This window comes from Mesocricetus auratus, unplaced genomic scaffold, assembly GCF_017639785.1.
Source record: "Mesocricetus auratus isolate SY011 unplaced genomic scaffold, BCM_Maur_2.0 Super-Scaffold_100676, whole genome shotgun sequence".
NCBI lineage: Eukaryota > Metazoa > Chordata > Mammalia > Rodentia > Cricetidae > Mesocricetus > Mesocricetus auratus.
In genome coordinates, this window is record NW_024429266.1 from 100421982 (window position 1) to 100437292 (window position 15311).

A 15311-nucleotide genomic window follows, 5' to 3' on the forward strand; every position below is an offset into this window, starting at 1 on the left:
TGTGGTAAGGAACCAATCAGGAGTTGGCTCATGGGCTCTGCAGGTGCCTTATGGTAACAGTGGAATGCAGAGCATAGCAACCGCCCTGGGAGGGCCTATAGGGCCATAGCAACCTTGCAACAGCTGCAGATGACCAATCAACACAGGACAGGCTGCCCAAGCCCGGAAGTGCACCAGTCCTGAGACTGTTGTGGACTCCAGACACTCCCCCTGCTCTGCCCCAATACAGTCCCTGCCCACGGTCCCTCCAGGTCCTTCTAGCACCATCTGTTGTGTCGGACAGACGAGGACAGTTAACGCTCTGCTTTTGCATCAGATAGGGTCTCTTGATGATTTTGGGGTTCAGAATTTGGGCACACCATGGCTATACTCCCTCACATGTCTAAAATAAACTTTTCCCTTCACCATACCTAGGAGCTGTCATGTTTCTGTTATACCCAGATCTAAGAGTCCCCCCAAAATCGACGAGGAGACCGAATCCTGTATGTAAAAGCAAATAAAAGCTTATTCAAGCTGGGGCTTGGACTCTCCATCCGTCGGATGCAGCAAGTGAGAGCAGACAGTGCCCAGCCCAGGTGGGGTAGGGTTTTTGTCATGGTAGACGTTGGGGGTGAGGGGATTTTCAGGGTTCAAGACCCTGATTGTCTAGAGGTGTCTCGGGGAAAGGGGATGGGTGTGCGCTTCTGCTAAGGGACATCAGGTGAGCCTATCTACAATTGGAACATTAGGAACTTTGAAACGTTAGGCACTTTCCCGGGGATGGTTTGTCCCTGGGTGGTGCCCAGGTGGTCCCAGCGTGTGGTCTCTCCTGGAGTCAGGTGTCGCCCCAGGGTAAACTGAAACTTCAGTGAAGGATGGCAAGGACAGTAAGCAGATGCACCCACACAGTCTTACAGCCTGGAGCTTTTAGCATCCCCAGATCATTCCCAATCTAAACCATGCTCCTCGTGTAACTGGCAGAAGTGAAGGGGAGCCCGTATGCACTGCGGGGGAGGGGGGGCGGAACCCTGGCGTCGAGCTTCAGGACAGCAACTCCATAGCCACAGAAAATGGTCTTGGGTAGTGGTGGCGCATGCTTTCAATCCCAGCATTTGGGAGGCAGAGGCAGTCAGATCTCTGAGTTCGAGACCAGCCTGGTCTACAGAGCGAGTTCTAGGGTAGCCAGAACTACACAGAGTAACCCCGTCTCAAAAAAAAGAAAAGAGAAAAATGGTCTCAGAACAGGAGCTGCATTTAGGAAATTCTGCCTCTGTGGTGGTCAGTGCAGCCGGTTGCCACAGTCTCTCTTTGTGCCCCCTCCAACGCTCACCATCTCCAGTCTTCCAGGGCTCAGAGTTGTCCCCTGGGCTCCTGAGGTCAAAAGGGTCCCGGGACAGCAAAGACTGAGGCAGTAGCTGACAGAGGATCTGCACAGAAGAAATTCCATCCTACCCTTGGTGTCAAGTTAAGCAACTCTGCACCCTGCCCCTGTGGCCCTGGCCCCGCCCCCACCCCTGCTCCCGTTCCTGATTGGACGATTTCCATGACACTCTTATTGATTCTTGGTATAGCACCCTCAGGTGAGCGGACAAAGAACCCATTAACGGGATAAGTGGCTGAGCCACCCCCTGCCCCCCAGCACAGGCTTCCTCCCAGGACTGAGACGTTGTCCCTTTCTGCTCTTCGACCTACCTTGTTCCCAGCCTTCCTGAACTGGCTCCCCCCTGTTTCATGCTGTACTTAGTGTATTCTTCCTGCTGTTGTGTCTTGGAAATCCAGTCAGAAATGTGTTGACATTCCCTGACCCCAGAAAAGGATGTGGAAGCAGCATATGAGGCTGGAAAGCAAAACCATCTGATGTGGGACATCAGGAATTTGCAGTGAGGGAGGTCAAGGCTTCCTCCAACCTCTCCAACACCTGGTTTTTAGCTAACAGAACAAAAGCACAGCAACAACGGAAACTGCAGCTAAGTGGCAAGAGGGAAGAAAACAAAACAGGCCACAACTTCTCTGCAGGCTCCTACTGTGGAAAATGTAAACAGAGTGTCCTCTCGGGACCTCAGTGCAGAGACTACCCTGCCACACGCTTGCCTTGGGGGTTTCCGGTAACCACGGAGGAAGATTCCACAAGCCCTCTAATTAGTCCTGCATCTTTCTTGACGCTGCTGCGTGGGATGGAAACTGGTCCCCTCCTTGAATTATGCTTGCACAGACTTTGATTTCTAGTTACTGTTTAGGTGGAGGGAATCCCTTGGGCCTTTTCCTTCACAGGTTGCAGGATTAGCTTCGTGGAGCCTTGCCCTGAGCACACCATTTCCATTATCCCATTTAGCACCAGGCCTTCTCATCTCTTAGAGCACAAGGCTGGGCTCTAACCTCATATTTCCTGAATTCTTTCCCCCCTCAGATTGCACATTTTGTATTTCGTTTTCATTATAGACCCACATAAGAGTCATCACTAATAACCAAGTGACTTAGCTAACATTAGGTTAACTTGAAATTTCATCTGCCAATGAAATTAGTTCAAAACATTTCAATTTCGCCTCAGGCAGGTTCTTAGACAAGGGGGAAAAAGCCACGTTCTTTGCAGAAACGTCACGAGAATGGTCTCTAGGCCAGTTGCTAATGTTGCTGTCCTCTGAAACCTCTTAAGCAGGCCTTACAGTCCCCACTGTCCACTGCACTGCCGTCTTCCATGCTCCCACTTGACCGCTTAAAGCATCCAACAACTTCTCTAGTCCAAAGTCCCAAAGTCTTTCACTTTCCTCCAAACACAGAGCATGGTCAGGCTGTCACAGCAGCACACTGTTTCCTGGTACCAACCTTTGTCTTAGTTACTTTCCAATTGTGAAGAGACACCATGACCAAGACAACCTGTAGAGGAGAGAGTCTACTGAAGCTTACAGCTTCAAAGGGTAAGTCCATGGCTACCGTGGAGGGGAACGTGGAGCAGGCAGGCATGGCACTAGAGCAATGGCTGAGAACTTTTGTCTGTTCACAGCAACAGGAGGCAGACAGGGGGAGAGCTAAGTGAGGTGGTATGGGCTTTTGAAACTCCAAGCTCTCCCCTACTGACACACCTACTCCAACAAGACCACACCCCTAATCCTTCCCAAAGAGTTCCACCCACTGGGGACCAAGTATTCAAACACATGAGCCTATGGGGCCATTCTCATTCAAACCAACACTCTGGGGGAGGGGTGGTCATTTTCTCTGCTGGCCTCAACCTCTGACTCCCAACCCACTCTTCTGCCACTCTCTCCAGATCTTTCCTACTACTGCCTACTCACCATGTGGGCCTCATCCACTGTGTCCTAAAGTTTCTCTGGTCTGGACCTTCTGCCTCTGGAGCTGACACACTCCCCCATGAGAGTTCCTGTGTGGGGCTCTGGTCTGCATTGGAATCCTGAAGAAGAAGGGTCTCAAACCAGCGAAGGGGTGTCTGGGTATCAGGACAGATGAGCTCGCCAGTGAGAGTGAGGGCAAGCAGACACAAAGCAAAGGCTTCCTTCCTCCATGTCCTTGTGTGTGGCGGCCACCACAAGGTGTGGCCCAGATTCGGGGCGGGTGCTGACCTCAAATGACCCATCAGGAAAAGTCACTCACGGGCTACCCAGCCGCTTGGGCTTTAGTTGATTCCAGATGTCAGGTCCAGATGACAACCAGCATTATCCATGACACACGGAGAAGCAATGCAGTCCCCCGCTCTGCTGTGGGCAGCCTCTTATTCATGCTCTGTGAGTGAGTCCAGCAAACTCATTGGTTCCTGGTGGCGAACTATAGTGGAACTGTGCTCTGGGTTCTTTAGGAGATGTTGTTTACATAGCCTCAGGCAACAAATAGATCCCTCAATTAAAAACAAAGACAAAGGATGCACATTCACACCACAAGGACATTTGCTCAGCTATGTTCATAGCACCATTATTTGTAATAGTCAGTCCTTGGGAACAACCTAGATGCCCGTCAACTGAGGAATGGATAAAGAAAATGTGGTACATTTACACTGTAGAGTATTACTTAGCACTAAGAAACAATGGCATCCTAAAACTTGCCGGCAAACAGAACTAGAAAAAACCATCCTGAGTGAGGTAACCCAAGAAGAAAGACAAATATAGTATGTGCTCACTCATAAGTGGATACCAGACATAAAGCAAAAGATACCCAGCCTACAATCCACAACCCCAGAGAAGCTAGAACCCTCTTCCAGAAACAGATGGAGGCAGATGCAGAAATCCACAACTAACCATTGGGCTGCACTCCTAGAGTACAATCGAAGTGAGGGAGGAGCGATAATATGAACAAAGGAGTCAAGACCGTGATGGGGAAACCCACAGAATCAGCTGACCCGAGCTAGAGAGAGATCACTGAGTCCGCACTGTCAAATGGGGAACCAACACAGGACAAAGCTAGGACTCCTGAATACAGGTGACAATGGCGTGACTGGGACAAGATATGAGGTCACTGTCAGGGGGTCCAAGATCTAACTGTAGTGCACAAACTGACTTAGTGGAGCCCATTCAATATGGAAAGACACCTTGCCCAGCCCAGACACAGGGGTGTGTGGTGGAGACGGCCTTGGTCCTGCCTCTATGATATGATGGGGCAGACTCAGTAGACTTTCTAGGGGAGGCCTTACCCTCTCCGAGGAGCAGATGGGAGGTGGGGGAGGGGAGTGAGGGGAAGAGAGGGGAACTGGGATTGGAATGATAAATTAATGAAAAAAAGAAGAAAAGAAAAGCCTTCCTTTCCTTAATCTTGCTCTCTCACCAGCTAATCTATTCTTTGCAAACTGCTTCATTCCATATCGATTCTATATTTGGGATCTTAAATGTCTCATTTCCTGATCAGAACAAACAAATGAACTTTGAGATTCTGCCTAGGATGAGGAAATGACTGAGGATGAGCCTGTCGGGCAGAGCATGGAGGAGGCTCCCCCTGCTGGCCCATCTGAGGATAGCATACTCTTCGGTCATTAGTTCAACCTGTCTGTGAGAGACTTTCTGGGTGGTAAGTCTGTGACTGTGTGCACTGGAGTAGGTGTATTTATAGTGGGTGCCGTGTGTGTACATGTAGAGACAAATGTGTACAGTATGGAGGAGGTTTTTTTTTGGTGTACCTGCATGTTTTTTTTTTATCATTTTTTATTTTAAGTTTAAATAGCTTGTTTTACAAGTCAATCCCAGTTCCCTCTCCCTCCCCTCCTCCCGCACTCCCCTTCCCCCCCAGCCTCCCACCCTATTGACAAATCCTTCCACATAGGGGATATCTAGAGTCTATCATTTTACTCTTGGTAGGGTCAAGGCACTCCCCTAAGAGTCCAGGCTGAGAGAGCATCTCTCTTTGTGCTATAGGCACATGAAGACAGATTGTATACCAGGGATAGACACTGATCCACAGCTCAGGGCCCCATAGGTTGCCCAGGCCTTCTCACTGACACTCACATTTGGGGGGTCCAGATCAGTCCCATTCTGGCCTCCCCACTGTCGGTCTGGGGTCCAAGAGCACTCCCCTGTTCAGATCAGCTGTCTCTGCTGGTTTTGCCAGCCCATTCTTTGCCAATTTGCTCATCACTCCTCTCTCTCTGTCACTGGGTTCCTTGGGTTCAGTTCAGTGCTTAGTTGTGTGTTTGCCTCTGCTTCCATCAGTCACAGGATGAAGGCTCCCGGATGGTTATAGACATCAAGTTCATTGTCAGGAATGGGCATTCGAGGTGGTCCTTCCACTATTGCTTAGCTTGCCAATTGATGTTATACCTTTAGATCACTCGAGGTCACTCTGGTGCCTGATCTGTCTTCGATCCTATGATTCCCTCTTCCCCCTATTTTACCCCCACCCCCTCAACTTCCTGTTCCCCCATGACCAACTCCCTTCCTCTTTACCCCCTCTATTCTTCCCAGGTCCCACTACCCCCCCCTCGCCGTGTTCCCCATCCATTCAGAGGATCTTGTCTCCATCCTCTTCTCTTGGGTACTATGCATATATGCATATCTTTTAGGTTCTTTCCTGTTTCCCAGACTCTCTATCTGTGGAAGTGCAGACTGGCACTATCCTGATCCATATTTAAAATCCATATATGAGTGAGTACATACCATGTTTGTCTTTTTGCGACTGGGTTACCTCACTCAGGATGGTTTCTTCCAGTGCTATCCATTTCCCTGCGAATTTCAAGATTCCATTGTTTTTTTTCTGCTGAGTAATACTCCATTGTGTAAATGTACCACATTTTCTCTATCCATTCTTCAGTTGAGGGGCATCTAGGTTGCTTCCAGGTTCTGGCTATTACAAACAATGCTGCTATGAACATAGTGGAGCAGATGCCCTTGTTGTATGAACCTACCTCATTTGGATAAATGCCTAATTTATTGCTGGGTCTAGTGGTAGATTAATTCCCATTTTCCTGAGGAATCTCCATACTGATTTCCAAAGAGGCTGTATGAGTCGGCATTCCCACCAGCAGTGGAGGAGTGTTCCTCTCTCTCCACATCCTCTCCAGCATAAATTGTCTTCGGTGTTTTTGATTCTAGCCATTCTGACAGGAGTAAGATGGTATCTCAGAGTTGTTTTGATTTGCATTTCCCTGATGGCTAAGGATGTTGAGCACTTTCTTAAGTGTCTCTTGGCCATTTTAGCCTCCTCTACTGAGAATTCTCTATTTAGCTCTGTACCCCACCTTTCAAGTGGATCCTTTGGTGTTTTGGAGACTTGTTTCTTGAGTTCTTTGTAAATTTTGGAGATTAGCCCTCTGTCAGATGTAGGGTTAGTGAATATCTTTTCCCATTCTGTGGCCTGCCTTTTTGTCTTTTTGACTGTGTCCTTTGCCTTACAGAAGCTTTTTAGTTTCAGAAGGTCCCATTTGTTAATTGTTGATCTCAGTGCCTGTGCCACTGGTGTTATGTTTAGGAAGTGGTCTCCTGTACCAACTCGTTGAAGAGTATCTCCCACTTTCTCTTCTAAAAGTTTCAGTGTGGCTGGATGTATGTTGAGATCTTTGATCCATTTGGACTTAAGTTTTGTACAAGGCGATAAACATGGATCTATCTGCAGTCTTCTTCATACCAGTACCCAGTTATGCCAGCACCATTTGTTGAAGATGCTTTCTTTTTCCACTGTACAGTTTTAGCTTCTTTGTCAAAAATCAGGTGTTCATAGGTGTGTGGGTTAAAATTAGGGCTTTCGATTCGGTTCCATTGGTCTACCTGCCTATTTTTGTGCCAATACCAAGCTGTTTTCAGGACTATAGCTCTATAATGGAGCTTGAAGTCAGGTATGGTGATGCCTCCTGAAGTTCCTTTATTGTATAGGGATGTTTTGGCTATCCTGGGCCTTTTGTTTTTCCATATAAAGTTGATTAATGTTCTTTCCAGGTCCTTGAAGAATTGTGATGGAATTTTGATAGGGATTGCATTGAATCTATAGACTGCTTTTGGCAAGATTGCCATTTTTATTATGTTGATCCTACCAATCCAAGAGCATGGGAGATCTTTCCATTTTCTGGTATCTTCTTTGATTTCTTTCTTCAAAGACACAAAGTTCTTGATATACAGGTCTTTCACTTCCTTGGTTAACATTATCCCCAGATATTTGATGCTGTTTTTGGCTATTGTAAAAGGTGATGTTTCTCTGATTTCTTTCTCAGTCACTTCATCATCTGTATATAATAGGGCCACTGATTTTTTTGAGTTTACCTTGTATCCTGCCACATTGCTGAAGGTGTTTATCAGCTCTAGAAGTAACCTTGTGGAGTTTTTGGGTCACTTATGTAAACTATCATATCATCTGCAAATAATGAAAGTTTGACTTCTTCTTTTCCTATTTGTATCCCCTTTATCTCCTTTTGTTGTCTTATTGCTGTAGCTAGAACTTCAAGTACAATATTGAAGAGATATGGAGAGAGTGGACAGCCTTGTCTTGTTCCTGATTTTAGAGGAATTGCTTTGAGTTTCTCTCCATTTAGTTTGATGTTAGCTGTTGGTTTACTGTATATTGCTTTTATTATATTCAGGTACGTTCCTGTTATCCCTGATCTCTCTAGGACCTTTATCATGAAGGGGTGCTGGATTTTGTCAAAGGCTTTTTCAGCATCTAGTGAGATGATCATGTGGTTTTTCTTTCGCAGATTGTTAATATGGTGGATTACATTGATAGATTTTCTAATGTTGAACCATCCCTGCATTCCTGGAATGAAGCCTACTTGATCATGGTGGATGATTTTTCTGATGTGTTCTTGAATCCGGTTTGCAAGTATTTTATTGAGTATTTTTGCATCAATGTTCATGAGGGAAATTGGTCTATAGTTCTCTTTCTTAGTTGTGTCTTTGTGTGGCTTGGGTATCAAGGTAATTGTAGCCTCGTAGAAAGAGTTTGGCAGTGAGCCTCCTGCTTCTATAGTGTGGAATACTTTGACAAGTATTGGAATGAGCTCTTTGAATTTCTGGTAGAATTCTGCACTGAAGCCATCTGGGCCTGGGCTTTTTTTGTTTGGGAGACTTTTGATGACTGCTTCTATTTCATTAGGGGTTATAGGTCTGTTTAGATTATTTATCTGTTCTTGATTTAGTTTTGGCAAGTGATATCTATCCAGGAAATTGTCCATTTCCTTTAAATTTTCAAATTTTGTGGAGTACAGATTTTCAAAGTATGCCCTGATGATTCTCTTGATTTCCTCAGAGTCCGTTGTTATGTCCCCTTTCTCATCCCTGATTTTGTTAATTAGCATGTTCTCTCTCTGTCTTTTGGTTAGTTTGGACAGAGGTTTGTCTATTTTGTTGATTTTCTCAAAGAACCAACTCTTTGTTTCATTGATTCTTCTCAATGTTTTCCTGGTTTCTACTTGATTGATTTCAGCCCTCAATTTGATTATTTCCTGGCGTCTGCTCCTCCTGGGGGAGTTTGCTTCTTTTTGTTCTAGAACATTCAGCTGTGCTATTAATTCTCTAGTATGACTGTTCTCCAGTTTTTTCATGTGGGCACTTAGTGCTATAAACTTTCCTCTCAGCACTGCTTTCAAAGTGTCCCATAAGTTTGTGTATGTTGTGTCTTCATTCTCATTGAAATCGAGGAAGTCTTTAATATCCTTTTTTATTTGTTCCTTTACCCAGGGATGGTGCAATTGTGCATTGTTCAATCTCCATGAGTTTGTAGGGTTTCTGCGATTTGTGTTATTGTTGAATTCTAATGTTAATGCATGGTGGTCTGATAAGATGCAGGGGGTTATTCCAATTTTTTTGTATCTGTGGAGATTTGCTATGTTTCCTATTATGTGGTCAATTTTAGAGAAGGTTCCATGTGGTGCCGAGAAGAAGGTATATCCCTTTGTATTTGGGTGGAATGTTCTATAGATGTCTGTTAAACCCAGTTGGGTCATAACTTCTATTAATTCTTTTGTTTCTTTGTTAAGTTTCTGTCTGGAGGTCCTATCTAGCAGTGAGAACGGAGTGTTGAAGTCTCCTACTATTAGTGTGTGAGATTTTATGTGCATTTTGAGCTTTAGTAATGTTTCTTTCACGAATGTAGGTGCCTTTGTATTTGGGGCGTAGATATTTAAAATCGAGACTTCGTCTTGATGTATTTTTCCTTTGATGAATATGAAGTGCCCTTCTTCATCTCTTTTGATTGATTTTAATTTGAAGTCTAATTTGTTAGATATTAGGATTGCTACGCCCGCTTGTTTCTTGGGGCCGTTTGATTGGAAGATCTTTTCCCAGCCCTTTACTCTGAGATAACGTCTGTCTTTGGTGTTGAGATGTGTTTCTTGTATGCAGCAGAAGGAAGGGTTCTGTCTTCGTATCCATTCTGCTAGTCTGTGTCTTTTTATAGGTAAGTTGAGGCCATTGACATTGAGGGATATTAATGACCATTGATTGGTGATCCTTGTTTGCGCTTGATTTATTGTTAGTGAAGTTATTTTGTGTAGTTTCTCCTCCGTTTTTCTTTTAGTGTTTTGTAAAGTATGATTATATATTGCCTGTGTCTTTGTGAATGTAGTTATCTTCCTTGGCTCTAGGTTTTCCTTCTAGCATTTTCTGTAGAGCTGGATTCATGGATACGTATTGTTTAAATCTGGCTTTGTCATGGAATATTTTGTTTTCTCCATCTATGGTAATTGAGAGCTTTGCTGGATATAGTAGTCTGGGCTGGCATCCTTGTTCCCTTAGCGTTTGTAGGACATCTGACCAGGATCTTCTGGCTTTCATCGTTTCCATTGAGAAGTCAGGTGTAATTCGGATAGGTCTGCCTTTATATGTTACTTGGCCTTTTTCTTTAGCTGCTCTTAATATTTTCTCTTTGCTCTGTAGGTTTGATGTTTTGATTATTATATGGCAAGGTGACTTCTTTTTCTGGTCAAGCCTATTTGGTGTTCTGTAAGATTCTTGTACTTTCATAGGCATATCTTTCTTTAGGTTAGGGAAGTTTTCTTCTATGATTTTGTTGAATATGTTTTCTGTACCTTTAAGTTGAAGTTCTTCACCTTCTTCTATACCTATTATTCTCAGGTTTGGCTTCTTCACGGTGTCCCATATTTCCTGGATATTTTGTGTTAAGGATTTGTTGGTTTTGAGATTTTCTTTGGTTGACGATGCTATGTCCTCTAATGAGTCTTCAACACCTGAGATTCTCTCTTCTATGTCTTGTATTCTATTGGTGATACTTGCATCTGTAATTCCAGACCGTTTACCGAGCTTTTCTATTTCCAGCATCCCTTCATTCTGTGTTTTCTTTATCGTTTCTATTTCAGCTTTCAATCCTTCAACTGTTTGAGCTGTTTCCTTAATTTTCTTGGTTGTTTTTTCTTGGTGCTCTTTAGATTCTTTGAGAGATTTGTTTATTTCTTGAATTTTTCCCCCATTTCATGGATTTTTTTTGTTTGTTTTTTTCTTCTATTTCTTTAAGGGATTTCCTCGTTTCTTCTTTGAGGCTCTCCATCATCTTCATGAAATAATTTTTAAAGTCTGTCTCCTCTTCTTCGGCTATGTAGTGCTTTTCAGGTCTTGCTGGTGTTGGATCCCTGGATTCTGGTGGGGTCGTGTTGGTGTTTCTATTGCTGAGTGATCTCTTATTCTGTCTTCTTCCCATCTCTTCTTCCAGTGGGTGCTGGTGGGGGCTTTCTGTCTCCACTGGTCTCCTTCCTTACTGCAGCTGAAGCTGAAGCTGGCCTCACTGGGGTTGGGGTCTTGGAGGGGCTGATCTCTTTCCTGTGTGGGCGGCTCTTCTGGAAGCCGGGAGCGGCCCCGAAGATGGAGGGGGATCTGGAGGAGGTTTTTATGTGCTTACGTACTGTGATGATTTTTAAGTGTGTGTGTGTGTTTATACCTGTGTTGTGTGTATGGTATGTGTGTATGTGTGTGTTGTGTGTGTTGTGTGTATGTGTGTGTGGTGTGGGTGCATATGTGCACGTGGTATGTGCGTGTGATATGTGTGTATATGTGTGTGGTGTGTGTATTGTGTATGGTGTGTGTTGTGCATTGTGTGTGTAAAGTGTGTGTGGTGTGTCGTGTGTGTGTGTATGTGCTGTGTGTGTGTGGTGTGTGTGTATAGTGTGTGTGTGTGTGTGTGTGTGTGTGTGTGTGTGTGTGTGTGTGTGTGTGTGTGTGTTGCAGTTGCTAGAGCTTCCGTCAGAGCCCTCTGGCCCTGTTGCTATACCTGACCTTTGCAGTGCAGGCTGCACATCCCAGACAAACCGCCCTCAGGAACAACCTGGGCTGTGTTTCAGCCCTGAAGGATGGCCACGGTTGGAAATACGGCAGCTCCAGGAATGACTAAGGTGAACTTGATGCTGGCTGTCCCGGGGTCTCTCCCTGGACTTCAGCCCAGGTGGCCACTGCAAACTTCCTTCAACACACCACCTTTAACTCCTGCCCCTTTCCAAGCCCCCTCCCCACTGTGTTGCTGGGTTCAGGGATTATCTCTTAACTCTGGGCAGTTAAAACCCTGTCTAAGGGTCACCTCCAAAAGCTTCACTGTTTTTTTAAATAATGGTCTGCTTATGGGGACCCTGAAGTCGACAAACATGGCGAGTGGCTCAGGCACACTCCTGAGGTCAAGGGTCATGCCCTTAGGAATATGAGGCTCAGAGAAGACAGCCAACGTGCTCCGCATCCCACAGCCGGTGAGCGACAAAGTCAGCTTTTTATAGGGCTACCCAGTCCCAAGACAGACGTTCACGGCTCTTGCAAAAGGCTGGTAAGGGCAGAGGATGCTCAGTGTGAGTTTACAGCTACCAAGTTCCCCGATGAGTGTGTGACAGGGACCCAAGAGTCCCAGCTGGTAGCCATGTCTTCATTCTGTCACAAAAGAAATGATGGCAAAGCCAGTCTTGGTGCTGGCTGTCCGCTGGGGGTGAGTGTTGCTTTAATTCTTCACTCAGTATTAGCCATTTAATAGTCACACCAACCCTCTGTTTCTTCTGATGAGTATGAAAAAAACCCGCAGCACAGTCAGTGGAAGAGACGGGGCCCCAAGTCCCAGCTGGTGTTGCTGGGTGCCATCAAGTCTGTTCCCACAACGCTGTCTGATTCTCACAAGTCACATATAGGGAGTCCTACTGTGTGTCAAGCATGCCATGCAAGAGGTTCCTTTCTGGAATATGAATGATAGAGACATGCTCTTGTTTCTTCCTTTAAGGCTTAATCTAATTGGGTGGGGCAGGAATCTGGGCAGAGGCTCAGTCATAGGAAGATAGGCTCACCTTAAAATAATGCACTTTTCCTTCCCTGAGCTCCCAGGCACTAGTGGAACTCTAGGAGCCTCCATGGGGTTCATTGGTTCAGCTCTCCTTTCTGGGTCTAACAACTTCTTTTGGCTACTGTCCAGAGCCTGACTACGCCTCTTAACTCCCTATCTCTCTGGACTTCTCTATTGCTTTCTAAAGTTCCCCTCTTTGAGTGGCTGCCTGCTACCATGTGGCTGAGCAGCTATCGGGCCCTGAGGATTGCCTTTGAAACTCTAATAAACTGTCCCTACTCTTCCACTTGGCTCTGCTGTCCTTGAGTTCCTGTTTACTCGTCACTGTGTTGCTGCTGTGATAAAGCAGCATGACCAAGGCAACTCCAAGCAGAAAGGGTTCATTCTGGATTTTGGTTCCAGAGGCGTAGAATCCATAGCGGCTGCTGAAGCAGCAGGTGGACGGGGCAGCTGGGGACGAACACTGAGAGCTCACGTCTTGAACCACAAGCACCAGAGAAAGGAAACTGCAAGTAACATGAGGCCTTACATCCTCAAAGGCCATCCATCCCCAGTGACACACTTCTTCCAGCAAGGCCACAACTCCAAGCCTCCCCAAACAGCGCCACCAAGTGAGGGCAAAGGTACTCAAATGCTAGAGACTAAGGGAGATATTTCTCACTCAACCACACTTTTGTTACCGTGACTAAAATGCCCATGCATGGCATTTTTTTCTGTTCCCATATGATGATGACTCTTCAGGGGCTCCCCAAGATCTCCAGTAATGTTTCTTCCCTGCCTTTTAAATCTCTTATTAGCAAGCAAAGCAACAAAACCAAACAAACAACCAAACAAAAAACCTGTTCTTGCAACCCTAGAGGCTGTTACAGTTGCTTGCAAACATAAGAACCTGGGATCAAATCCCCAGAAACCTTGAAAAGTCAGGTACAACAGCACACATCTGTAATGTCAGTACTTTGTAGAAAGGGAGGTACAGATGGGAGAATCCCTGGGAGCTAGTGAGTCATTGAGCTTGGAGTACACAGCTATGAAATCAACAAGAGACCCTCAAAAAAGATGGAAGGACTGATGCCCAAGGCTGTCCTCTAAGCCCAAGACTGTCCTCTGAGCCCAGGGCCATCCTCTGACCAACATCTCTCTGCATGGATCCATCTGCTCAGGGTTCCCCTAGACCTCACCATCACATATGCCTACTCCCCCATCCTCCCCCCTCATATCCAGATCACCCCAGCTTTGTTCTTTTAGCTGGACTACTGATTCCTGGAATACAACCTGGGGAATCCAACACAGGGCTGCATTCTTTGTTCCTGCTAAGGGATCATGTCTCTCTCCAGACTCTGGGCTACATCACAGCAGGATTTGGATTTTGCCGTACTCTGTCACTGGTAGGCAGAGGCAATCCTGGAGCCTCCCAGAATCTTGACATGAAAGACCTCACCAGAGAAGTTCCTCTGTCCTATGGACAGCATGTCATGTAGACACACAGCTGGTCACAATGCAGAGAGTAAACGGGACAGCGACATCATAACCTCGTCCCACGAGATTCAAGGATCCTTCCAGAAGTTGGGGCAAAATGACTGTAAGAGGCAGAAGTCTGGGAGGATAGGATGAAACAGTGCCTTCTGGGTACGATAGGAAGTCTACATTCACGAAAGCAGTCAACTGCAGCTGCCTGCATGGACCTGCTCAAGATCAAGACAGTCACCATCCCCACTGGGGAAGCCATCATATACGCAAGCCCTAGTTGAGGAGCCATTGACAGCTGGTGGGGGCGGGGCCATCAGCTTTCGTCAGGGATCTGGCCCCGGTAGGCCTGCTGCCCCTGATAGGACTTCAGCCCCTGGTAGGCCTTTTACCCCTGGTAGACCTTCTGCCCCTGGTAGGACTTCTGCCCCTGGTAGGACTTCTGCCCCTGATAGGAATTCCCCCTATTTGAAACAGGAGGCTATTAAAAAGAGGGGTGTGGGTAGGGAGCTGATCTGCAAGGAATTAACTAGAAGAACAGCAGGTGAATCTGGCTAAAATACATTTTACATGTGTATAAAATTCTCATCAAATTAATAACACATTATGTATGCATTAAAAACATAGATGGTGCATGCTGTCAGTGCAGTCCAGGCAGAGGACTTTGGGAAATGGTCTGTGACAGACCTGGCCGGGCGCCATTCCCCCTGGTGCCTGAACTCCTGTTAATTATTTTACTAAGATACACCTTATCTTTGAGGGAGTAGCAACAACTATAAATGTGGGCTCAACTGACCTTTGCTCACCTCAGAATCTTGCTCGCCCCTTAGCCCCCCCCCCATCCAAGTAGGAAGGGTCAAGTCCTAAGGCTCTGGTGTATTGATATTTTACTTATGAATCATTAAAACTAGCCTGAATTCAGAAAGTAAAGCCAACCTCAAGCTGTAGGCGATGGTAGTACACACCTTTAATCCCAGAATGCAGGAGAAAGGCAGATGGATCTCTGAGTCCAAGACCACCCTTTAATACCAGGATTTGAGAGGTATAGAAGGTAGAGGCATTCAGTCTGAGAGTTAGTCTCTAGCCACGTTGAGGAGAGCGTAACAGTCTGAGTGAATCTGAGGAGCAGTGAAGTTTCAGGATTGCCCCTTAGGTTTGAGCTAAAGTAGACATAAGAGCTCGTGACC